General features: G+C 55.3%; 1 protein-coding gene across 2 annotated transcripts in view; it reads right to left on the bottom strand.

The window, feature by feature from the left end:
- The window catches only part of LOC136383831 (epidermal growth factor receptor), a 152,034-nt gene that overhangs the window by 101,055 nt on the left and 25,442 nt on the right, over nt 1-25,537 (bottom strand). Inside the window, exon 1 of one of the 2 annotated variants that reach the window (XM_066353716.1) lies at nt 22,305-22,692. The exons of the other annotated variant lie outside the window; for it this stretch is intronic. The gene's annotated coding sequence lies outside the window, so the exon portion shown is untranslated. Of the gene's footprint in view, nt 1-22,304; nt 22,693-25,537 lie in introns of those variants that run through there. 2 annotated transcript variants of the gene reach the window in all.

Here is a 25,537-nt window from a genome sequence, read left to right as displayed (position 1 = left end):
GTGTGAGAAAAACCTCTCCCTGCAGACCTGCTGGGTGCCAGTGTGGCGCCCGGCGTGCCTGTTTGGCGTCTAGAACCCGTGAGCGAGCGTGCGTTCTTTGCCACACACCTCCTCAGGGAGTTTTCCTAAGTGGGTGGTGGCTGAAAGGGAAGGGGAGGACTCGGGGTCACCCGCAGCACCCCAACCTCCTGATAAACAATTGAGGCCACTGGGTCACCCTTAGGACATAGATCCACAGGGAGGCGTGTCACATCTCTGTCCCCACCACATCCGTGCTGCACTGAACAACATTCCCTGAAAAAACAACACAGGAGGGGTGAGCTCCTGGTTGCGGGAGCCATCGAACAAGTCCCGCAAAAGTCAGGCGGCCTCCCTTTCCACAGAAGGAGCGACTCGGTCAGAGGCAGACACGAGGGGCCATGACCTGCACCCTACAAACACTGTGACTCAACCCGGGTCAGAGACTCGAGTCCCAACCAGAAACACGACGGACGCGGTCGAAGATAAGACCAGCGAAAACCTTCAGGAAGATGGAGACTTGGGTGCGGCGTTCTCAGACGTGACTTCAAGAGCATGAGCCGTGGAGAGGGGAGGAAGGATGTGATCACGCAGGACTTCACCATGAAAAGGGTTTTACTCAGCAAAAGGCCCTGTCAAAGGGGTCACAAGGTGAGCTGCAGACAGGGAGGGCGTGCTTGCAGACCACACACACACACACACACACACCCAGGGCTTTGCTTGCAGACCACACACACACACAAAACACACACACACACATACACACACACACACACACGGCCCAGGGCTCGTCTACGGAGTACAGAGCGCACGCTCAAGCCGCGGAAACGGTCTCCTTCCGCGACAGCCTCACGTCTCCTGGCTTTGCTGAGATGGGGCGGGAGTGTGGCGGAGGTTTTCCGACCAACTCTTGCGTTTCCTGCCTCCCTGTTTCCTCAGGTTTTAAGATGCAATGCCGTGATCAAAGGTCACATGCCGTGATGATCAAAGGTCTGCAGCAAGCAGGACCCGCTGCTCCATGAGCATCACGTCTCCGGAGGGGCACCGAAGACTCCATCGTTGGGATAAATAACATCTACTGCCGTACTTTTTAAAAAATCCGAGTTAATGTAACGGCAGACACGCTACGCCGAACACCAGAACGGAGAGGCAGCTAGGGTCCGATGCCCGCCTCCCTCATCGCCCTAGTCCTGCAGGAAGGGCGAGGACACGGCCTCGGGGGAAAGAAAGGGAAATCTACGACCCTTACATAATTTTCAGGACCTGGACAGTAGTCCCTGAGTGCTTTCCGCCCGCAGTGCCAACCACGCTGCTCGGGGACCCGCCCGTCTTCTCCCCTGCGTGGCCCAGCTTGCGGGAGTGCCACCTCCTGACCGCCTGTCCCTCTCCACAGAGGTGGTCCCTACTGTGTGACCCCCCCATGAGTGTTCTCACCCATCCCTCTGCCGCCCCTCTGCGGGCGCTGTTTCTCTGCCCGGCCCTGCATGTTGGCGTCCCTGTCTGCCAGCTGGGGTGTCCCTGGGTCACTCGGTGGGCACGGTGGTCCCTCAGCTCGGCCCTCTTGGTTCCTGCAGGGCCCACACTCTCTCCCACCCCCAGGCCCGCGAGCTGCTGCAGCCATTGGGCCCGTCCCTCGGGAACGAGGGCAGAACTCCTGAGGGCGGAGCTGGTTCTCTCTTCTCCTCTTTAAAACCAAAACTGAATAAAAGCACCCTGCCCGGTGCCTGGGGGGTGGGGGGTGGGGGGCAGGCAGAAGGACAGGAAGGAGGCTGGGAGCCCTGAACCCCGTTCCGTGCCGCAGCAGGATGTGGGCACCCAGAACAGCGGGGCACCCAAACCTTTTCTTTCCTTACCCATTTCTCTGCGGAGAAGGCGCAGGTGACAGGCAGATGCTCTGGGACCCAGAGGCCCAGGACTGCCCAGGGGGCGGCCCCAACCCCTGTCCTCCCGAGCAGGAGAGATGGCCTGCCCCACGTCCAAGCTCCAATCACACCAGGCCCCCATCCGCAGGGACCTAGCTGGACAGATGTAGTCCCCAAACTGGTGAGGACAGAGGACAATTTTCTGTGGGTGTGGAGAGACACACACCAGTGAGCAGACAGCTCTCCTCAGGGTGCTGGGATCAGAGGGAGGGAGGGAGGGCGCTTATAAACTCTTTGTAGGATATCCTTTAGTATTAAGAAGAATCATGTGAAAAAAAAGTATGTTTCTCATGTGCATGGGGGCTCCGGCTGTAAGGAGGGGCCTCTCTGGGCTTTCGGGAAGGCATGGGGCCTGGAGGACAGGGCCCTCACTTGCCCTTCCAGCCTTGGCCCCCAGAGCTGTCCCCCTGTCCCTCCCCCCCCCATGTACGCCCACAGTCAACAGAACACGGGGGACTGGAATATATCACGAAAGGGAAAAGGGTAAACACTCCAAAGTTTCTGGGAGGCCAGGAGGAAGACGTGCAGCCCACACCAGACCATGCCTCTGCCCAGGGACCCAGGGAGGAGAGCCAGGCCACCGTGTACTTTACCCCAAGACCGCGCCAAGGCACCCGCCTTCCCCACCCCCTCCACGCCCAGCCTCCTCAGCTCGGAACCGATAGTGTCCAACCGGCGCAACCCTGCCACCGTGCAGGGCTTGGCCGGCCAAACCAAACAGAGCCCGGTGGCGTCACGGCCCCCTCTCAGCCCCTGCCCCGGGGACAATGTCCAGCTCGCTGTCGTTGAACCGAAGAGCCGGGGCTCCGTCTGGAGAAGTACCCACCCAAGGTTTCTCTTCTGTGAGCGTGCCGCCATCTCCAGCACCAAAGGGTCTCCCCGTGCCCCACCCCCCAGAACCCCCGTCATTCCGGGAAGCTGGGGGGACCCGGAGTCCCTGATCTGGTTGCCTCCCAGCTCTCTGGCAGGGACGAGAGCTTTCGGACTGCACCCCACCCTCGGCTGGGTCAGCCTGGGTGCGTTCCACTCGGACATCAACATTTCTGTCACTTAATTGCATCGTCATCAGGCTGGAGGGTATCAGACTAGAAAGAGTGTGGTCGGGCTTATGAAAGGTCAACATGTGCAAATGTGTGTTTTTTTAAAATTGATTTTAGAGGGAAAGAGAGAGAGAGAGAGAGAGAAGCACCCATTTCTTGTTCCCCTCAGTTGTGCATTCATCGGTCGTTTCCCGTATGTGCCCTGACCAGGGGCATCGAACCAGCAACCGTGGTGTTTCAGGACGATGCTCTAACTGATGGATCTAACTGGCCAGGGCAAACCCCTGTGTATTTTTCACTGTTAGAGAAAGAAAAAAAAAATACAGAAGACAAATGTTTTCTTTCCATGTAAAACGACAAGACCAAGATCAGAAACTGTAACAATGAAGCCGTGCTACAATTTACGCTGTGCACATTATGTTGTGTTGGTTACGTCCTGGAGTTCAACCCCCCAGGAAGAGAATTTCAGTGGTCGGAATGGTACCTTCTGGAGGATGGTTAAGAGGATTCTCTCTAACACAACCCGCCAGCTCTTACTGGGGTGCCTGAGTCTTGGTAACAAAACTGTCCTGTGTGACTGTCCCTTTTAGACTGTCTTGTGTTTCAGGGTTTTCAGGATGTGATGTCGCATTTGTTACCACGTCTATGGATCTATCCAGTGATAGGAATTATATTTCAATTTTGATTTCCAGCAAGGTGTGCCACCGAGGAACCCATAAAGCTCGCGTGTAGTTTGGACTGGAACACATTTCCAGCAGATAACACGGTGCTAACAGGCTGCCACAACACGCCGTGGCCAGTGCTTTAAAAGAGATGTTTTCGTATCAAACGTCCCCTTTATTACTAACTACTAACCCGTAAGCGCCAGGCTGGACAAGTGGGTAGGACAATTAATCGCGGTAAACAGGCTTGGACATTTCCAGTTGAATGGAGATTATCATGCAACACGCTTGTTTGCCTGTTTTGTTTTGTTTTTTTATTTTTCTTTAAAGACCTGTTCAGCAGTTATATTGTAGCACCCCATGCCTTGAAAGCCAGCCCATCTAATTTGCTGGTCTTTTTTAGCTCAGCAAATTCTGATTTGGAGAGTTGATTTGCATGGATTTTTTGTACAATCCTATTTACAAACTGACTAGAGAGAAGAAACGGTTCCAACCCCAGAGTACATCGTGTAGCCCGGAGCTTGCCAGAGAAAGCAGCTGCCGTGCGCTGTGACAGCCCCTAGCGCACGCACCCTCGCCGCGGGGGCTGGCCCTGCCCCCCCACCCCCCCACCCCCACCCTCAGCAGCTTCCTCTCAGGTAGCCCACTCTGATCAAGTTCAAGAAGATCAGTTCCCGAGATTTGGGAGGGACATAGCTGTGGATCAGCTGTGCTGTGGGTGAGACCAGATCTGGGGACAACTTCGGACTGGCCGACGTGTTCCGAAACACCCTGGGTTTTCCACAGTTTGCTTGTCTGTCTGCTCATTGTTGCTAAGTTCACTTCTCCGTGAGCATCTTCTGAAATTCCACATAAACGGTTTCTATTCCCAAAGCCCCGAAGACACAAAGTCGGCATGTCTACGACTCGGGTGATAAAATGAGCTCCACGTAAGATGGGCTCGGCGCAGAGGGGACAGGGGGACGGATGAGGGAGGGGGGACTTCGCTCCTCCAAAGACAGGGGTGAAGGTGGCGCAGAGCAGCCCAGGTTGGCACACCCGGCGCCCTCTGGCTGGCGAAGTGATTTAACGCTTATTTATTTAGTTATTTTAGCTCTAGCTCTGCTGCGTCCGTTTCCCCCCTGCCCGTGGAAGAAAGGAGACTGGAGCCTCTTGACCTCGCTCTAACAGCAGGGTGACGGTGCCAGCTCCCCACTTCTCCTGACCTTCCGGAGACAGACGGACGTTCTTGAAAAGTCTGATGACGGTGGCACCTTGCCACCATGCGCGGCTACAGCCAGAAATGTGCAGCCTGGATGGCAGCCCTGCCCAGTCCGGCCTAAAGCAGATGTTTGAAAATACTGGACAATCTCAAGGGTCACATTCGGGGCGAAAATGCTTTGTTGAAACGCCCTTCTACAGAAAACTCCTTCCTTAGGGAGCAGCGTGATAGGTTAGTCCTTGCCCCTCAGCTCCCTAAAAAAACAAACAGCTTGTCAGCTTTACAAATCACGATCACAGCGTCTTCTCAGGGCAGGGAATAGGTCAACACGTCATAGACGCTTACAGTAAGAAAACGTGCGTTCCTGAGTGTCAGGTAATCGTTACATTTTTATTTTTATTTTTTTATTTTTTATTTTTTGTATTTTTCTGAAGCTGAAAACGGGGAGAGACAGACAGACTCCCACATGCGCCTGACCGGGATCCACCCGGCACGCCCACCAGGGGCGACGCTCTGCCCACCAGGGGGCGATGCACTGCCCCTCTGGGGCGTCGCTCTGCTGCGACCAGAGCCACTCTAGCGCCTGGGGCAGAGGCCAAGGAGCCATCCCCAGCGCCCGGGCCATCTTTGCTCCAATGGAGCCTTGGCTGCGGGAGGGGGAAGAGAGAGAGAGGAAGGAGAGGGGGTGGAGAAGCAAATGGGCGCTTCTCTTATGTGCCCTGGCCGGGAATCAAACCCGGGTCCCCCGCACGCCAGGCCGACGCTCTACCGCTGAGCCAACCGGCCAGGGCCAATCATGATATTTTTAAAGACTATGTGTCCTAGCAAAAAAGCATCCGTCCAGTATTTGGGGGACAGGCAAGACAATGTTTAAAATAAGTAGATATATATTTTAAAAAATCCCTACACGTCTCCAAGACAATTCTGAAAAGACTTTTACAGGAAACGAGATGATGTCACTGCTGACACATTGTTTCTATCTCGTGTGCACAAAGCAGACGAGGGGACCACGAGCAAAACTCATGCTTTCTGGCTGGTGATATACACCTCCCAGTTCTCACCTGGAGACTCTGGACGTTCACATAGCAAGAGCGTTCTGGGGTCAGGCAGTCAGGGACCAGCCAGGAGGGCCAGCAAAATGGGACCTCACAGGGGACAGGTGATCCTCCCAGAAGTTTTCGTGGGTCTGGATGGGACCCCTTCCCAAAACAGAGGCTCTGAAACCTTTCCGACAGGACGCAGAGCCTCGGGGGAGGGCAGGGAGCGGGCCGCTTTGTTTCCGCCCTGGATGGGCCGTGCACACCTCCCCCCAGGAGTCACAGCACTGCAGGGAGAGCAGCACGTGGCTGCGTCCCCCCCAGAGAGGCGGCGCACGTGAGTGGGAGGTGCATTTGGGACCACGAGGCTATGCACCGCCCACCCGCCCATCTCCGCACGATAGGCAGCGGACCGTTTGGGTGAGGCTTCGGCTCACTGCTGCGCAGAAGAAGCTATTTTTAACTCCCATGGAAGAAGTGATTATTTCAATTCTACAGGGAAAAAGATGCGGGCAGTATTTTTCTTAAGTTGGAAACGGGGAGGCAGTCAGACAGACTCCCGCATGCACCCGACAGGGATCCACCCGGCACGCCCACCAGGGGGTGATGCTCTGCCCATCTGGGGCATCGCTCTGCCACAATCAGAGCCATTCTAGCGCCTGAGGCAGAGGCCACAGAGCCATCCCCAGCGCTGGGCCAACTTTGCTCCAATGGAGCCTTGGCTGTGGGAGGGGAAGAGAGAGACAGAGAGAGAGGAGAGGGGGAGGGGTGGAGAAGCAGATGGGCGCTTCTCCTGTGTGCCCTGGCCGGGAATTGAACCCAGGACTCCTGCACGCCAGGCCGACGTCTACCACTGAGCAAACCAGCCAGGGCACGTGCTGTATTTTTAATGACAACTTGCTTCAAGTTATTTTTTGTAGAGGACACATTCTTCATTCTTGCAAGGAGGCAAAGTCTAATTGCTTGACCAAGTGATGGCGTCAAGGGTGTATTTGCTTTGCCTTTTTTTTTTTTTTAACACAAATCTGATAACATCTGCTAAGATGGGAAAGAACCCAGCCTGAGGTCGGTGTGGATGGCTGTGCGTAATTAACAGGGCAGCAGAAGAGCAGGAAGGGGCTCAGAAGATTCAAGCAAGATTCCTGGGAAGAAGTGTGGACAGAAACGCTCCTAACAGCAGCTAAGAGCCAATGACGGCAGGTAAATTCAGAGCTTGAGTTCACATTTGAGCTCGATAAAATAATAGCACGTTTCACCCCTCACCCCCACCCACCCCCTAGGCCCATAGGCAGTGGGCGCTGCGCTCCAAGTCTGCGTCAGCGTTTGGGGCAATGTGTACATTCCACGGCTGGGTCGGCCGGGAGCCCCGCATTAGTCACAGAGGCGGCCAAAGTGTTCTGGGCGCACGCCTCACCCCCAGACTGTGCTCAGGTCCTTCAGGGAGTATTTGCTTTTATTCTCACCTCACACTCCACAAGAAAGGCGCTTACCCCGATTTCTCAGAGGAGGGGACAGGTTGAGAGGTACGCCACTGGGGGCCACCCGGCTACTCAGCAGAGCCCACTGGGCTGCCCTGGCCTCCACTGTCACATTAGACGACCCCACCCCCACCCCCACAATATCAAGCCTCCCTTTCCGTGATCCTGGACATGGCTGCATGGAGGGAAGTCCTTCAGTACTCGCAAAAAAAAAAAAAAAAAAAGTTATAGATAAGTGAATGGTTAAATAACAAACCAAAAAAAAAAAAAAAAAAAAGAAAAGAAAGAAAAAGAAAAAGATCAAGGAAGTTAGATATATGCCTGTTTCCAAGGGAGGAGAAATGAAGACAAAACTGGTCGGGTTGGCTGCTGAGGGCGTGGCCGCCACGGGTGGCCAGACACAGCAAAGCCCAGAGCAAATCTTATCTGAGAAGAACGAGACTGTTAACGTCAGACCTTGTCGTCTGATGGTCAGAGGGAGAAATGAACTGAAGGGTGGCCGTGCATCCAAAAAGAAAAAAAAAAAAGATAATGAAGGTCTTTTGTTTTTAACATTTTAGAAACAAGGAAAGAAAGCCTCCCCCCCCCCCCTGACATCTCTGTGCCTGCACCGTCTCTTCCAGGGACCCCTTGAAGGACCACGAAAGGGGGACCGAGCAGCAGATTATTAACCGCATTTGTCAGGGTTTATCCAAACACAACTAAGCAATCAACTGTGTGGTCCAGCCAGCCGTCCCGGCGTGACCGAGGGCCCAGTCCTGGTCCTGTCAGTGGACACACTGGCTAAGTGAGCTGACGTGAAACGGCCCCACCCTGGTGGGTGCCTTTGCCAGGGCAGGTCAACTTCCCTAAACAGGGGAACCATCCCCAGCACCACCAGTGACAGTCACCAACACAGCCTGTGCCACACGCTGCCCACTTCACATGCCCCAGCCGTCTATCTGTCATTAGCTCCAAGGTCCCCAAAGAAAAACGCAGGTGCACCTGCTCACACCCCACGGCTGGGGAAGTGAGCGAGCGTGCTGGGATTTACACCTCCTGCGTCTGACTCCTGCGGGCGTGCTTTTTCCACGGTGACGCACGCCACAAATTAGTCCCGACATCCACCGTGACGACATGGTCCACGCCCCCAAGTCTGCAAAGCCCCTTGGAAGAGGAGAAGAAAGCCCCCAACGGCTTTGCTACCAAGAGCCACAACACTGAAAGTGACATTATGTAGAAGAACATCAGGTTAGCACTTGGACATTGCTATAAAGTATACACTTTCCACTTTCCTGCAGGTCACTTGCAAAAGGAGAGCTGCATTCTAAGTCCGAGTTGGGGGGGGTTGGTACCATGCGTAGATTTGGGGGGGGGTGCGGGAGGGCGAACCCGCTGGGAACCGCCCCGATCAGGCTGACGGCAGAAGCCGTGAAATTGCCCTTCACCGTCTCCGCCAGGGCGCCTTCCAATCCAGCGCCAGAGAAGAATGTGCCTCAGCATTGGCTCAGTTCTGTTTACGTTGCTACGTGACTGAATATTTTCCTGCACGGTGCCCAGAAAGCTGCGTTCATTGTCTTTAAAGAGATAGGCTACGTTCCGGAACATCTTCAGATATACGTGACCTACCTGTGGTGAGCCGGTCGGTCTGTCAAATACACATTTGGTGGGGTTTTTTTTTCCCCTCCTTCCTGTTCAACGTGGACAGAATTGTATGCTGCTGTACCGCTGAGACACGGAGACTCCCAGCTGGCTAGCACTGGAGCAGAACTAGATCCACGGATACATCTACGTGAGCCACACACGTGCACTCACACGCACCCAGGTACTGGGGGAGCCGTCTGGGAAGGAACGTTCCCTCTCTGAAGAGACAATGACATCGAACATGGCCCGGGGATTCTCATGGCTGTGCCAGCGCACAGAGGACAGGTGCTGTGTTTTAATCAACGCAGGCTCTCTGTTCCCAATTTTCTTAAAAAACAAACAAACAAAAATGCTTTTCGTTTCTTTTTTTGTTGTTGTTGTTATTTTCTGAAGCTGGAAACGGGGAGAGACAGTCAGACAGACTCCCGCATGCGCCCGACCGGGATCCACCCGGCACGCCCACCAGGGGCGGACGCTCTGCCCACCAGGGGGCGATGCTCTGCCCCTCCGGGGGGGGGGGGGGGGTGTCGCTCTGCTGCGACCAGAGCCACTCCAGCGCCTGGGGCAGAGGCCAAGGAGCCATCCCCAGCGCCCGGGCCATCTTTGCTCCAATGGAGCCTCGGCTGGGGGAGGGGAAGAGAGAGACAGAGAGGAAGAGGAGGGGGTGGAGAAGCAAATGGGCGCTTCTCCTATGTGCCCTGGCCGGGAATCGAACCCAGGTCCCCCGCACGCCAGGCCTACGCTCTACCGCTGAGCCAACCAGCCAGGGCTTGTTTCTTTCTTGATGATTCTGAATTGAAAAAAGGAGAGGTAACGCAGAGTTATACGTAGCAGAAGCCAACAGAGTCAGAACGTCTGTGTCTGTCTTTCTTGCCCGGAAAACCTTCTCAGATAAACAACCATGCCAGGTCCATTCGGGATGCCGGCCTGTGCATTTCTGTCTTTTATGAGTTTCCCGCTATCGCCTGAGCTACGGGAGTTCTTCCTGCTTTTGAACATGACAGACATTCTCCAGATTCCTTCCTGCTGTCCGTCTCGCAGCGCCGGCCGCCGCCTGCACAGCACAGCTCTGCTCGCTTCAGCGCGGGGGCCCGGGTGGGGGCGCCCCGTCCGTCTCAAAGCCGAGGTCTGGACGCTGCCAGGCGACAGGGGGGCTGCGGTGGGCCTCGGGGGCTCGTCCCCCCACTGCCCGCTGCTTGTGGGCTGGGACCCGGGCTCCCTGCTCCTGAAACACCTGGCGGGATGTGTCCACCCTGTTGCCGTGGAATAAAGCAAAACGTTCTCAGGCTGGGGGGCTTCAGTGAGAGCCCTCCGGGGAGAGAGCCCATCGGCTCCGGGCACGTCTGCTCCTTTTCTCTCTGCGGGGCAGGTGCAGGGGGTGGGGGGTGGGGTGAGGAAGACCCCCCCGCCGGTGCCTCCGTCTGTCATCTCGGGGTCGGGACAGTACGGGCTGCGCGGCCCGTGCGCCTTCTTCCTGCACGCGTGTGCAGGCGTGCTTCCCAGACGCGCACCCGGTGTGAACTGGGACGTAAACTGGATCTCCCTGCAAACTGGTGTCGGCGTGGGCCTCGCCTCCCTCGCCCGCCGCAGGAGACGCCGAACCGGAGGCCGCAGAGTCCCGTTCTCCCACCAGCGTCTCGGCCTTGTGGACAGGGCTGTGGCTACTTTTATTTCTTTGTGTATTTCTCTCTCTCTCTCTCTCTCTAAATCCCAGAACCCTACATCAAAGGTATGGGTCAGAATTCCGACACCTCGGTCCTTTCCCACGTTGGTCACGGCGACCCTACAGAAAGCGGGTCACCTCGCTCCACAGAAGCGGCGCTGAACCCGGCCAGCAGGTGGTTGTCACAAACACCCAGAGGAGAGCAAGTCGATGGCAGCAGGGGACTCCCGAGAGGGCATAAAGTTTAGTTGTCAAGACCTGTGCCTGTCTGCGAGAAACAGAGGAGGGGACGGACCGTGCAGGGGCAAGGCAGGGAGACCCCACGCCTCGCTGCGCGGAGGGACATCGCACGCGCCCTGCCCTGCGTCCTGGCCGCGGCCCGAGCCGGGGAGGGAACGCGGCCTTCGGAGAAAGGTGTGGGGTGGGGTCCGGCATGTGGCATCATTCTCCTTTCAAATGATGTGAAATGTTTTTTTGAGGTGTATCTGTGTTCGGGTGCTTTCTTTGTAGGGCGAGGTGTTTAAACAATCACACAGCCTGCACCGCTCTGTGAGGCCCCAGAGATGCTACAGGTCACATCTCATTGGGTACATGACGTCCTGAAAAGTTTTCTGAGAGTAGATAGGGGCAAGGGAAGCAACAAGATCGTGTGTGTGTGTGTGTGTGTGTGTGTGTGTGTGTGAGAGAGAGAGAGAGAGAGAGAGAGAGAGAGAAAGAGAGAGAGAGAGAAGTGTGGGGTTGTGGGTATAATCAACCCTCCCTGACTGGTGGGGGCAGCAATACCACATTTTGGGGTGCGCTGTAAATACTTTGCCATCAGAACAAGGGAAGGCTCTTCAGATGTCCACAGTCCTCTGCATCTGCCCTGCCTGCCTTACTGACAGTCATCTCATACTGGAATTCTTGTCTGAAAAGTAGCCGCAGCCGTTTATTATCTTACGTGCTCACGTGCTGACACACCTCACACCTGTTCGAACGGCTGTCATCAGCAACTCGATGAACAAGTGCTGGAGAGAAGGGAGGGTGTGGAGAGAAGGGAGCCCTCGTGCACTGCTGGTGGGCACGCAGACTGGGGCCGCCGCTGCGGGAAACGGTGTGGGGTTGTCTCAAAAAGTTAAAAACGACCCTGTGTGTGATTCCACTTTGGGAAACGTATCCAGAGAAACTCGAAACACTAATTCCAAAGAAGACACGCACCCCTACGTTCAATGCAGTGTTCTTTACAACAGGCAAGATCTGGAAGCAGCCCACGTGCCCGTCAGTGGATGAAAAAATTGTGGTCCATGTACCCAGTGGAACACTACTCGGCCATAAAAAAGGGAGTCCCACCTTTTCCAACAGCACAGATGGACCCGGAGAGCATTCTAGAAAGACAAGTGCCGTCCGACGTCACTCATCTGTGGAATCTAACGAGCAAAATAAACTAGCAAACAAGACGGAAACAGGCTCATAGATACAGAGGACAGACCGGCAGCGTTCAGAGGGGGAGGAGGTTGGGGGTGGCTAGGAGAAAAAAGTGAAGGGACTAAGAAAAAAAAAAGGTCACAGACACAAAGAACAGCGTGGTGATGACCAGAGGGACGGGGTGGCAGGGGGAGGTAGAAGAGAAAAAGGGGGGTACATGATGATGGAGGGAGACTTGACTTGGGGGGGGCGGTGAACACACAATACAACACACAGATGATGGACTAAAGCAGTGGTTCTCAACCTTTCTAACGCCGTGACCCCGCAATACAGTTCCTCATGTTGCGGTGACCCCAAACCAAAAAATAATTTTGGTGGCTACTTCATAACTGTAATTTTGCTACAGTTATGATTCGGAATGTCAATACCTGATATGCATCATGTATTTTCCGATGGCTTTAGGTGACCCCGCTGGGGTCGTGACCCACAGGTTGAGAACCGCTGGACTAAAGAATTGTACACCAGAAACCTATGTGATTTTATTGACCAATGTCACCCCGATAAATTCAATACAATTAAAAAACAAACAAACAAACAAAGACATGCTAGTGGAAACGAGAGTCAGGGAAACATGGTCCATCCCCCCCCCCCCCCGACACCTTCTGGTGATTCTTCACATCCCCTTTGGCGGTGGTCACAGAGCCTCTTCCCAGCCAGGGTCAGCGGGTCAACACGTCTCACAATACGGTTCACGATGCTATGACCCCCCCCCCCCCCCCACGCTATGGCTTGGTCCTTCAGCGACAGGAACCTTTAAATAAATACCCTCAGAAATGGGAAACTGGCTGTCAGTTCCTAATGACCTCCCGGCCCTTGCTTCATACTTTTCTATCCTAAAATAGAACTGATCTTTTTAAGGAAGGCTACAAGGGTGCTCGCCGTCACCCCGATGCCTCCAGTGAGTAAATGACTCTTTGGGAACAGTAAGTCAGAGGCCTTTGGGAAGTGTGTTAACCCTTCAGCCTCACCCAGGGCAGCTCATTAGCACAGGGAGTGTTCCTGCGGCCCGTGAGTCACCCGCAAAGGTTACGCGGTGTCCACCCTGTGTCTCCCGAGGGAGTCACTGATTTAGAACATCTAAGTGTTTAGACATGAAAAAAAAAAACCAAAACAACCCAACAAAAAACCCCAGAATGCAGCAAGAACCTCCAGGAAGTCCAGGATTGCATTTCTGAGAAGGCAGAAGGGGAACTCCTCGTCTGGCCCACCCCGCTCCTAAAGGATCAAGCTGCCACCGAGATATGTCACCCTCCGGAGAACTCAGGTGGACTTCTACCTGTAAGCCTCACGAGTGCTGATTTCAATGGGTTTCTTTTTGGATAAACCTTTCTAAAACAGTCATTGTCTTGCCCTCCGACATCCTATTTGGTGTGTGACGTGGCACGTGGGTGAACCTTTTTATGATGGGTGGGGGTGGGGGGATCATGTTGTTCCAGGCGATGCTGGGACATGCCTCTCTCTCGGTGCCTTACTGGTACGTGTGGCTGTGACACAAGGGACCTGGCCTACTAGGTTTGTGTCTGCTCCTCTCACCCTTCATCCCTCACCCTCTCTGTGGCTTTCGGGATTGATAGGAGGTCAGATGGACCAGAAACGAGGTTGGTGAACCTATCCTCAGGTTGGTGAGCCGTCTTTGTCTGGCTGTGTCGTCTCTTCACTGTCTCCTCTGGCCGCGGCCAAGCTTTTTAAAGCCCTTGTGGACACTTAAAAGAGCTTCCGGTTTCTAACGAGGGTGAAGTTGTACCGAAAATAAGAGCAAGTGAGCACTGAGAGTCTGAACGACCCAATGAGGGGGGGAAAAAATGTGTGACTCTCACAGACCCGCCTTCAAATCTGTTTGGTTCGCCATCTGTCTGTTTCAAACCGCCATCGGTTTGTCCTTCAAAAATGGGGAAATGGACTCGGAAAGGTGAGGGGACCCTTTCTGGATACTAATCTAGCTTCCTTAACAAAGCAAGGCAGGCTGCTCGGAAAATATTCGATTCTGGGCCATGAGCACACCATTAAATTATTTTCCCTGTGTGGCTCGAGGAGGAAACTGGACGGCCAAGCTTGCTCATGGGCCTCCCTGGTGGGGATGCCCGCGCCGCGATTATTATGAATCAACAGCACTTCTTTTTGACAGTCAAACACGGGCCGCGAATCATACAAGCTCTTATGAAACATCCGTCTTAGGTCTGCATGTCAACCTGCATGCGTCTATTGAAATTAAACCCTACACAGCAGGGGACACAGTTCAGAGAAGTACATGCTGTTGTACATCAAGCTCTGATGTCCCCTCGGGCTCGGGGGCTGTCCCCTCAGTTCATGGGAGAATCATCATTCTGGTCTTTAAAAAAAAAAAAAAAAGGAGAGAGAAACCTCGTCCTATGGCGTTCAGGCCAATAAAGCTAAAATACCAGAAACGGTTTTTCCAGCCTCTCGCACGAAGAGACGCTGCTGAAGGAAGAATGTTTAAAGGCGCTGCTTTTCCTCAGCGGTCAGGGCAGTGCAATTTAAATGGCGAATGTTTACTAAAACCTCTATTTTTTGTATATACTATGTGAGGGCTGCATGTGGAGGTAAAATGCCAAAAAAGAAAAGAAAAAAAGAAAAACCCAAACAAACTGAATAAACTCTCGAGCAAACGCAGCAGCAGCAGGAAAGAATCCCAGGGAGGGGCTGCCCTCGCTGAGGTCTATTTCTGGTTTAAGAAGAGCAGTTGGGAGTTTACAGTCGTGGGCAGGAGAAGGGTCCCCTCCAGTCCTGATGGGCGGGGGGCGGGCACGGGTTTGCCCCCTCCCGGGACCTCCTTTCTGATGACTTACCTCCGCACCTCCCTCCACCCACCTGCGTCCTCCCCCCGCCCCCCACGCGCAGACCCGGGACCGACACCAGCACCTACGGGGCTGGGCACGCGCCTCTCGCCAGCCTGGCGGTCGCGGCGCGGTCCCGCTGATTGGTCCGAGAGTGGCCGCCGATGGCCAAACGCTCGGAAGAGAGTGTCGTGGGAAGAGAACATCTCCCCTAAGTGTAGGTGCAGTCTTCGCTTTGAGAAAAAAAGAATCTATTTTGTGTGCATGCTCTTTCCTCCCCCACACCTGGTCTTTCCATCTCAAACACGTGTGCGCGCACACTCACGCAACCCTTCCCCAGTTCTCCCGCTGCCCAGAGAATTCCACAGTGTTCCAACTGCCTCTCAGCACACATGCGGTCCCACCTAAACCCAGGACCAAAGTGAAATCGGAGCCCGGGCCTTTTATTTTAATGACTTCAGCAGGGAAGAAGTTTCCAGCCAGTTTGAGGAGGAAACCGGCCAGGAGGCAGAGAACGAGGGAAGAGAGGGGAGGTGAGGGCAGCCAGACCTTCTTGTTTCCGGGCGCCCCGATTTCTTCCTTCATCTTACTGTTGGAAACTGGGCCCCATCTGCTCTCTCCATCTGACCCCCGGCGCAGCGGCTCTGAGAGGCGGGGGCGGGGCCACGGAGCAGACAGAGGTTGGCAACGCTCAGCTCTGGCTTCAGGCTTTGGCTCTGGGAGTTTGGAGAAATCGCTCCCCCTCTCTGGTCCTTCCTACCCCCCCCCCGCCCCCACCGATGACAAGGAACCGGGATGGCTGTCTCCCAGGGCGACCTACCCCACGCACGCGCGGTGAGAGCCATCCCCTCGGGGGCAGGGGCGGGGGCAAGGGGGTTCCATAAACTTTGTCAGAAAAGCACATCTTCAGATTCAAAGCAGAGCATTCCATTTCAAGGAGCTTTGTGATGATGATGCCACAGGTCAGATATTTCCAAAGAAACAGGAAGAAAAAAAGGCGACTGGGAATTCAGAACAACCCCCACCACCACCTCCGTGTGTAAAAAAAAAAAAAAAAAAAAAAAAAAGCGAACGCACGCAGTAATGCATGGCTGCCTGCCTGCCGGTCAACTGTGATCCCAACGGCACACACACACATGCTGGAAAGGAACACCGAGAAATTATACTTAGAAAACGCTCGCGGAGGAGCGGCGGTGATGGAGAAAACAGATGTCCGTTCCAGCGAGACGGGATCAAGCAGAAACGATCTGCAGTTATTGGTTGATCACACCCAGGGCCATGGTCTTAATTCCAGGGTTAAGAGAATGGTCCTTGGGGTGTGGACTCCTCCACTTACTTCTCTGTTTCACACCCCCACCTCCCATGTCCTTGGGTTACTCCAACTCGTATCTGCAGGTCACTGAAGCCAGAACCACTGCCTCGCACTCTGGGACCACACAGGCAAGAAGAGACCCAAACACCCGCCACGCCTTTGAAGATTCACTTCAACTCAGAAACGCAGTTTTCTTCCCTGTCCCACATCCCGGGAGCTGAGACCCCGTTCTTGAGAGGTCCCTCCCCCCCTCCCCCCATCGTTTGAGCTCTAGCATCCAAGCCTCCCGCCTCCCCGGTTCCGTCCGAAGTCTCAAGTTTTGACTTTTCCCGCTCATCCCCTAGCTAGCGGTCATGTTCGCTCCTGGTTTAATGGGCACATTTACCTCCTTGGCCTCCAGGTCCCTGAATTCCCCCTGGGGAGCTGAGATTTGCGACCACATTGCTGGGCAGTTTTGATAGCCTCCTCCCCTCTCCTAGCCTCAGCGCGGGGGTTGGCGGGTGCTCACCGGCCCCTTGACCTTCTGAGGAGACGGTGAGGACAAGCCATTCCTCTCCCACAACCGGACCCGCCGACCCACGCACGTCCTGACGCCCGGTGTCTGCAATGCCTCAACAAGAGTCATTCCCCAGGGAGGTCACGTGAAATATTCAATATGTCAATCAAGTTAGAGACTGCCCGGTAGGTCGGTTAGGGAGATGAGATCACAGCGGCTCTACCTTTCTCAGCCTCCTGGCTTGGTTCCATCTATCTTGGTTCCAAAAGCCCACATACGGAAAACCAGGTCGTCACACACACCGCCGCGATGTTTCTGTTTACAGAGCGATTTATATATCACGTCTTCCGGGGGACCAGGGTCCACGGGAAGAAGAAGCTGGTCTCAACACAGTAAATCTGGCCGAGGAAGCAAGCATTCCAGCAGAGCAGTAAAAGGCGGGGCCGTGCTCGCAAAGCAATACCCCTCTCTCCCTCTGTGGTCGGGAAACTCACACGGACATGGGAGACTTACCCTGATAAAGACACAACCCGCGGTGATGTGTATCGGGCCTAATTGGAAGCAGCTGAGAACAGTGGGAAAGCAGAGCAATCTCGGCCTGGACCACTAGCTTTCCCCCATGTGGGTGGGCCAGCGTGGCAGGGCCGGGAGCCTTCCCAGGCCTGGGACCGGGGTGCTGCACCACACACACCCCCAACAGAGAAGGCACAAGCCCTATCCACACACACGAGACCACCACGCCCACCACCATGCGGCCTGTTCAAGACAGGGAACAAAACCCACCGGGTCCCCTTCACAGGACTCGTGGCCCCAACTCCGCCGTGGGCGACGTGCTCCAGAGAGCAGCCTGACCAGGGGCTGGGGCTCCAGGGTTTGCACCTCGTGTGAACAGCTGGGGAGCATCTCCCAAGACACAGTGTATCTTCCTGAGTGTCACTCGGAAAGGCAGATGTGGGGCAGACGGTGACGTGCAGCAGACGTGGCCACGTCCGTGCAGGGTGATCAGAAAGAACAACGGCCGAGCTCCTGCGCTGCCCGCACCACGGCTCACGTGCTGGCAGCGTGGGGACCGAGCCCCGGCCTCCTGGCTCTGCCGCCTGGGCATCTCTCTCCAGGCCGCACAGCGTCCAAGAGTCCCAAACCCTTGGCATCGACGTTTCCGAGGGGACTGCACTGTGACACTGGGAGGAGGCCCAGACGGGCCCCTGCAGTTTGTGTCCGCCACACAGCCAGCCTCCTGCTTGTCGTCACTACCTAAGGCCCCCCAAACACGGGATGAAGAGGTTACACAGCGTTTTCCTAAAACGAGGCAACGTAAACGAGGCGCTCACAGGCTGTCCTGACAAAGGGATGTCTGCTAGACACCGCGTTCTGGGTACTCTCTGCACAAAGACACATGGGAAGGAAGCGAAGATCAGTGTAAAGAGGGTTTTTCTGGTGCCTTAGGGACACTCTCCTGGGACAGTGTGGGACTTTGAAAACTCAGCCTGACCTGCGAAATTCAGAAATTTACTGTGAGACCACAGAAAATTTCTTGAACAATAAACACCCCCCAGGAACTCGTCGAAGAGAGAAATGATTCTGTGTACAACAAGGGCGGACACTCTGGCGAAAACCGAGACCCCAGGAAACCACGCAAACTGGGCCCTGGCGTGCCCAAACAGGCCATCCCCCACCCCCTCACTCCTTTCAAGAAATAAGATGCCATGAGTTTAAAGGATCACTCTGTGACGGAAAGCCACAAATCTGCTCGCTTGGGGAGGTGAGAAGTCTTCAGACACAAGAGAAATAAATGAGGATTTTTGTTGTTCTTTTGTGGGGGGTGGCCCCTGCAGGCCGCGCTCAGAACCCCCGTGTGTTTCCCTAGGTGACCGACGCAGCGAGCCTGCCGGCGGCTCCCAGGTCCCCTTGGGACCGCCCAGGCGCAGCCGTGCGGGCAGCGAGCGCACCCCGTCGGCGCTCCAACTCCAGCTCCACCCACACGTAATCTGGGGCGAGCACACATCCACTGTCCACTCAGCACCTCTCCACGAGAACCCTGTTTTCTCACCGCGGTGATGTAATGGATAAGGAAGCTTGCAAAACCCTTGATTATTCATGCGTTCATGCAAATATTTATTCAACAACGATGGACGGAGCAGCGACCCGAGATTAAGTAGTTCCGTAGGCGCGCAACAGGGCCGGCTCACAGGGAGCACGGAGCACAGGAGTCAGCGCGTGCAGGGCAAGGGCGGTGGTGGCCGGCCGTGGGGGTGGCGTGGGATGAACAGGTGGACCACGGGGGATTTTCGGAGCCGTGGGAACGACTCTGTGTTGATACTGCAGTGGTGGGCGTATCACATTATCCGTTTGTCAAAACCCGTACAGCACGGAGAGAGAACCGTGGGCTTGAGTGAACAAGAACTATCAGGACCGGCTCATCCGCCGTCAGAGATGCACTCCAGGGACACACGCAGGGTGTTTCTAAAAGAGGAAGCCTGGGGGTAGGGGAGCAAGGCAGAGGGAAGCCTCTCACTTAATAAAAGAGAAGCTTCCTTCACTCTGCACCCTGACGTCGCCCCTTGGGGACGAATGCGGCCTGGCACAGAGGAGACAGCCCTAGCGAGGGCTTGCTTCCTGGTCTTGCGGCTGGAAACCCTGGATCCCAGAATTTCACAGGTGACACTGAACCCTTTGAGTGATTCAATCCCTTGTATTGGTGCTCAGGCGACTCCCATGGCCACCTATACACATGGGCCCTCGGGAGGCAACGCCAAGCCCAACAGAAGAAAAGAAGGGTAAAAACTCCCATTCCTCCTGATTTATTTCAGCCTTTCCATCGCTGAACACTTTATTCCTTCCTGGTTTTATTTGTTTTGCTAGGGCCTTGCAGACACATATGTGTTAGCTGACGAAATCAATGCTTGCCAGGTTAAATTCTTAACTGGGACATTCTGTGTAATGCCCTGCTTCCCCTGACTGGGTTAATAACTAAACCACCACTGGCTCTTAAGCAGCATTGATCGCGTATTTTGAAAGAACACAGCGGCTTGGTGCGAGGGATGCCTGAGTGTCAATGTCCTGGGTTTCCGTGCCTTCTTCACCAGGGAGCGCTGCCCACAGAACACAGTCCCGAGGCAGGATGACACCTCCCGGCCGCGCTGGGACGCGGTCAGCCCCCTTCTGCTACGGAACCCCCCGGGAACGTCAGCATTTCCAGCCCCACCCTCCCGGTCCACCAGCAAGTGGAGCACGGGAGATGTTACACTCAGTGACTTGAACGAAGCTCAGAGGAGGGTTGCATTTTGCACAGACATCGGTGCCAAGCCGAGTCCAATAAAATGCTACCATGTAACCACACCCACCACACACATACTCTTCTCAAACTTCAGATCTAACCTAACCAAAACTCAAGAGCTTTTTTCTTTTTTCTTTTTTTTTTGGGTAGCATCTGGGAAAGAGTAGGTGGGTCTGTTTAACAGCGTTACCAAGAAATCCGCGCTGCCGACCTCAATATAAATAAAAGGGCTGCTCTGAAATCCCCAGCTTTGCTAATTTATGAGATACTTGTAGTAAGAGACGCTTAGCGGCCGGGAAGCCGCATTCCTGGCCGTGGCCAGCGTCCCCTCCACGGAGAGATTCCTAATCGCCCATCCCAGCCTCGTTTAAATGCTTCCAGGGTGAGGCATGTACGGACAGCAAATTCCATCTCAGGGTGCTCTGGCTGCCGCCGAAATTCTTCTCTGTGCTGCTCCGCAAGCTGCCTCTCTCTCTCTCCACCTTCACACACCCTTGGTCTTCTTCGTTCTGGACTCTGGAGCCGGAAGAGGGAGTCAGCCTCCCTGTCCACAGAGCTCGCCCCTCATGCACTACGACAGCTGTCAGAGCTCCTAGGGGCCTGTGCTGTGCCATCCAGCTACTCTCTGCACGGATTCTAACTCTCTGCACAGATTCTAACTCTCTACCCTCCCGCTCCCCTCTGCTCCACGATCTCCAGCTCACCGCGGGTCCGTTTAAAACGTGCAGTGAGCTACGCAGTCCACCCGCCTCCTGACCGGCACAGGGCACGGCCAGGTGACCGCCTCCTGAATCCGGGACACTGTGCTTTCACTGACGAACTCGACCGTCCACGGCACCTTGTTGCTGCTGGCTCATGGTGAACTTGCAGCCAACTGAAACACCCAGGTCTTTTTCACACTTATGCAATTGGTGGTGGGTTGTTGTTTTTTTTTTTTCCTTCTTTCCTTTTCATTCCATCAGTCACTCAACAAATACCGCCTTCAAGAAAATTATTTCCACAGCAAGTGCTGAGGAGGATTGGGCCACAAAGAGACTATGGAAACTTGGGTTTCTGACCGACCGTTGAACCTGAAATTAAAATTTTCCATGTGAACTTGAAAGTGAGCCACCGTGTGATGGCGCAGCGAGTTGTTACAAGGCACAGCCGCCACGCAGAATTCCAGGGCACATGCAAGGGGAGCCACAACGGACCAATGCGGTGAAACTCCATTACATCCGTCTCCCACGTTCAGAGGCGTTGGTCGGGAGAGGCTCAAAGTGTTTTCCTCGAGAAAAGTCAGATCCTGACTGTCACCAGTTTGAAAATCAGCAGAAATCAAATCTTTCGATCGAAGACGTCATTCTTAGACAGTATGTAAAAGCACTGGTTGTGGCTTCCCTGACTAGGACACACATCCAGTGAGTTCCTTCATTTTTCAGGGGCCACCCTCCATGGAAACATAGGATGGTTTTACTGAAATATCGGAAATGCTCATGGGTGTTTTTTCCACGTGACTCTTCAACTGCCATTGTGATCGAATCACAGGATATGGCTTCATTCCACCTGTCCGGGCCGAGCGGGTCTTCCACGCTTTGTGACGTTATCTGTTGGCAGCCCAGGGTCTAACCCACTGGCAGAACCAGTGCGTGATTGAGAGCGAACACAAGTTCAGAGCTGGAGGAGCCCCAGGGGTCAGCCCAACAGGTACTATGCAAACAAGGACACTGGGGCTCACCGAAGTTGCCCGTCACTCATTCAGGTGTGCTGAGCAGGGTGCCAAGACATGTAAATATAACATGAAGCTTGAGGTCAAGAAACTGACCTCAAGTTGGTAGATACCTAACTGAGAAGAAAAATCACTGGTCCACAAAAGAATAAAACACTCAAGCCCAACTGAGTTCAAGATGATGTTCCACGTCCATGACAGTGACCTGGTGTGTGTGTGTGTGTGTGTGTGTGTGTGTGTGGTGTGTGTGTGTGGGCACTGCTGGGAGGAGGAGAGGACGAGGTGAGAGAGGAAGTTGGAGCATGGGACAGGACAGGTCATGCATGTATGAGGAAAGTCATCACATGTGCTCCAATATGTACAATCTGTCATTACAGCTACCCTTCCTAAATAGTGCCCGTGGGCTGACTGAGTTCATACACAATGGACACGGGTATACTGGTTCTAGCTATAGTTTCAATTCTGAACTTCAGATAAAGGGGGCTACCTAAAAAAGAAAAAAAACAATTCACCTAAGGAACTAGTAAGACGATCAGATTGACGTTTGAGAACCTACTAGAACACTCTCCTCTCTGTACAGGACCACCAGGAGAGCTGTCAGAACATACCTGTCGGTCCCGTTTCCAGACCCTTTACAGCAGGGCTTCAGGGGATGCGACCCATGCTAGGATTTTTATTTATTTATTTTTTTACAGCTTCCCAAGAGATTTCAGTGGGCAGGCAACGTCTCACGCACACCGCTGTCTTAGAGACGGCTCTGGTGGCGATGAGGGGAAGGTCTCAGACAGAGCAGGGCAGTGAGAAGGAAACACCTCTGTTCTCACGAGAGACCGTTAAGGGCTGACCCACGACAGCAAGGACAGGGATGGATGAAGCGGGGGCAGGGGCCGCCTAGGAGGGCCCGGCCCCGGCGCACATGAGGATGAGGATGTGACCTCCCAGAGCGCCTGCGGCAGGTGCCCGTGGACAAGTCCGTCTCGACGTGGTTCCAAGGCTGCCCCCGCCGGGCTCTGTAAACAAGGGTGCAGATGCCAGGCCTGGGCTGGGGGCCACCGGGCTCCACGTCTGTGGGTCAGAGGAGGCCTTTACTCATCGACGTGGGTAAGGGCACAGAGAGCCAGGAGGAAGGGCGGGCGGAGGATGGAGCTGAGGGACCCTGAGGTAAAAGCAAGAACCCCGACGCCACGAGGAAATCGCGAGGACCCGCGAGCAGGCTCTGAGGAATGTCCATGTCCACAGAGAGGACGCGGCTCCCCACTGTCCCGCGCTGTGTCCAGGGTTCTGGCCCCCAGGGGCTCTGGCTCTCCCGAGCAGGTCTCACATACTGGGGCCTGTCGTCAAGCGCATTCAGGTGAAGTGTCCCAGTTTTCAGGTGAAGGGGCCGTGTGTCTGTGCCTCACAGCCCAGAGCACCCTATTGGCTGACCCCATGTAGAGTAATGCCAGAACTCCTCCCTCTCCCTGAGCCCGGGCCCCCCGCCAGGGAGCCAGGGAGGCGCGGGCACGAAAGGAACTCCCTGGGCGGCTAAATTAAAGCCACGTCTTGCCCAGACCCACGCCGCTCCTGTCTGGACAAACACGGCTTTTCCTGCTGTCTTCAAGTGGTTTTCAACCCTCAAGGGGTGCTTTCCACCCTGTATTCACTCTGTCCGGCACCTATCACCCAGGAGTGGAATTCGGAGGAGCCTGCTCGAGGTCACCCAAGGTCAAACACACGAGGGGCGGGGTCTCCACAGCCAGGTGTCCTGCCGCTGGCTGGGGCGCCGGATCCTTTCGTAAGGAGAAAGCCTGGCCCAGGGGCCCTGAGCGGACAGCACACAGGTGGGGTTGGGGTGTCCGAAGGAGAGAAGGGCGCGGTACCAGGTGTAACGGGCAGTCTGCTGTCCTTCCAGAACAGAGGATGGGCTGGGCGTGGGATTCTAGGGCAGAGAAAAAAAAACAGGACAGGCAGCCGGGGGTGGGGGGGTGGGAGGGTGGGGGGTGGTGACCCTTCCCTCCTCCCTCCTCCGAGGCAGACATCAGTCCCAGACAAGGACCACACTCGGCAGCCCCGGAGGGAGGGAGCAAACCTGTCTTTTTCTCAGTCTGGGGGGGAGGGGGGTAATGGAAACTCTTCCTCAGAGGCTGCCGATCAGCAAGCACCGTGCCTGGAGAATCTCGTCTGTCTGCTTCAGACTCAACTAGTTCATTGTAAAGCAGATCAGTTAAGAGCTTAAAAAAAAAAATAGTTCATGTGAATCACCTGGAGGAACGGCTGGGAATCAAATGTCCTCCTAGGACATGTGCCACCTGACTGAGGTTACCTGGGACACGGGGCCGGGTTTGGGGACAGGAGCGGACAGGCCTGCCAGGCAAGGAGGTTGGAATTCTCGGACTCCGGTTCCGCCACCCTTCGCATTTTAATTGTAACCTTTGCTTTTCTGGCCCTGGGCAGCCAACTAATGGTTACATAAGCCACATTCCTCCCAGCCGACCAGACCAGCCCGGGGACAGGGACAGGGACAGGGACAGGCTGGGAATGGCTTCTCCGGTCCCCGGCCCCAGCCCACAGTGACGTTTCTAGATGGGAAGCCATGTAAGCCGAGCCCTCCAAGGAAATGGGCGCTGGGCTCTCATCGCTCTGCGAGACTCCCAGGAAAAGGAACACGAGCGGGAGGGGGCGGGGCCAAGGAGGCGGAGCCTGGGACGCTCAGAAAGGGACCCTGTCAGACACCGCAGCAAGGACAGCCGGGTCTCCGCGCGGTGTAGATGAGGCTCCCGTCCCTGGGTGTCCATGCTGGCAGACGAGGGGCCCTCCTCTGTAGCTGAGACCACACCTCACGGTCCACAGACCGTGACTTGGGCTGCGTGGTTGGTCTCATTTTCAGAGACGCGTCCCTCCTTCCCCGCGGTCATGGGAGGTCCCGTCCCGGGGGTAAGAAGTGAGTGCTTGCTGGTGTCAGGCGGTGACGTCTTACTCACACACGAAGGTACGCCACTGAAGCATGTCTGGGAACCACAGGGATTTTCCTTAAATAAGCAAAACGCTCATGCCACGGGTAATAATTAAAATCGTCTGCCCTGAGGAATGCACCAGGCTGCTTTTTCTCCCTGACCCAAGACGGGCAAATACGCTCCAGAAGTTAGGAAGCTGAAATAACATCTTTCTCATCAGAAAAGTATATTTCTGAAACATCTGAAAGGCACTGTGTTAGAAGTGGGGGAGGGGGAGAGGAACCCCCCACAGCTGGGAAGCCAGGTTTCCCTCGCTCCTGCCCTCTCCCTGGCACGACTCACTCCGTGGGAGAGCTGAGCTCCCGGGGTGACCCAGGGACAAGAAGTCTCGAGGAGTCAAAGCTGTACACACACTCACCTGCTGTTTCCCCAGAACCCCCCACCACACCCCACCCCACCCCTCCTGTCTACTGCATTACAGAGCAGGCCACAGGCCCCGCGGTGCCCACCACAGCCGCAGACGCCCCCGCAGGCCCCGCCCCGCCCACGCTGCCCCGCCTGCCACGTGCTCCTGGGCCACCGACTGGGACGATCTTGCGCGGAGAATGCACGCTCCCCCCCTGGCTGCTCCGTCCCCTCACACTAGGGGACCTGCACCCCTGCGCGCCACAACCGCCCTCGGGTTTCTGGGGACAGTGGTGTGGAGGCAGCTTTGAGCTGGACGGCGCAGCCAGCACGGGGACAGATTGATTCCTAAAGCTACTGAAAGGCGAGTCCGGTGGGCGGCGGATAAGAAGGGATGAAGAGTGGAGGGCTCAGGCGAGGGCACCCACGACCACTGCGTGCCCCATGGCCGCGGACACTCCACCTCCTGGAAACGCCTTTCTCTGTGCGCCCTGAATTAATGG

Source organism: Saccopteryx leptura, chromosome 12 (assembly GCF_036850995.1).
Source record: "Saccopteryx leptura isolate mSacLep1 chromosome 12, mSacLep1_pri_phased_curated, whole genome shotgun sequence".
In the NCBI taxonomy this organism is placed as follows: domain Eukaryota; kingdom Metazoa; phylum Chordata; class Mammalia; order Chiroptera; family Emballonuridae; genus Saccopteryx; species Saccopteryx leptura.
This window is presented reverse-complemented; position numbering and strand designations above follow the sequence as displayed.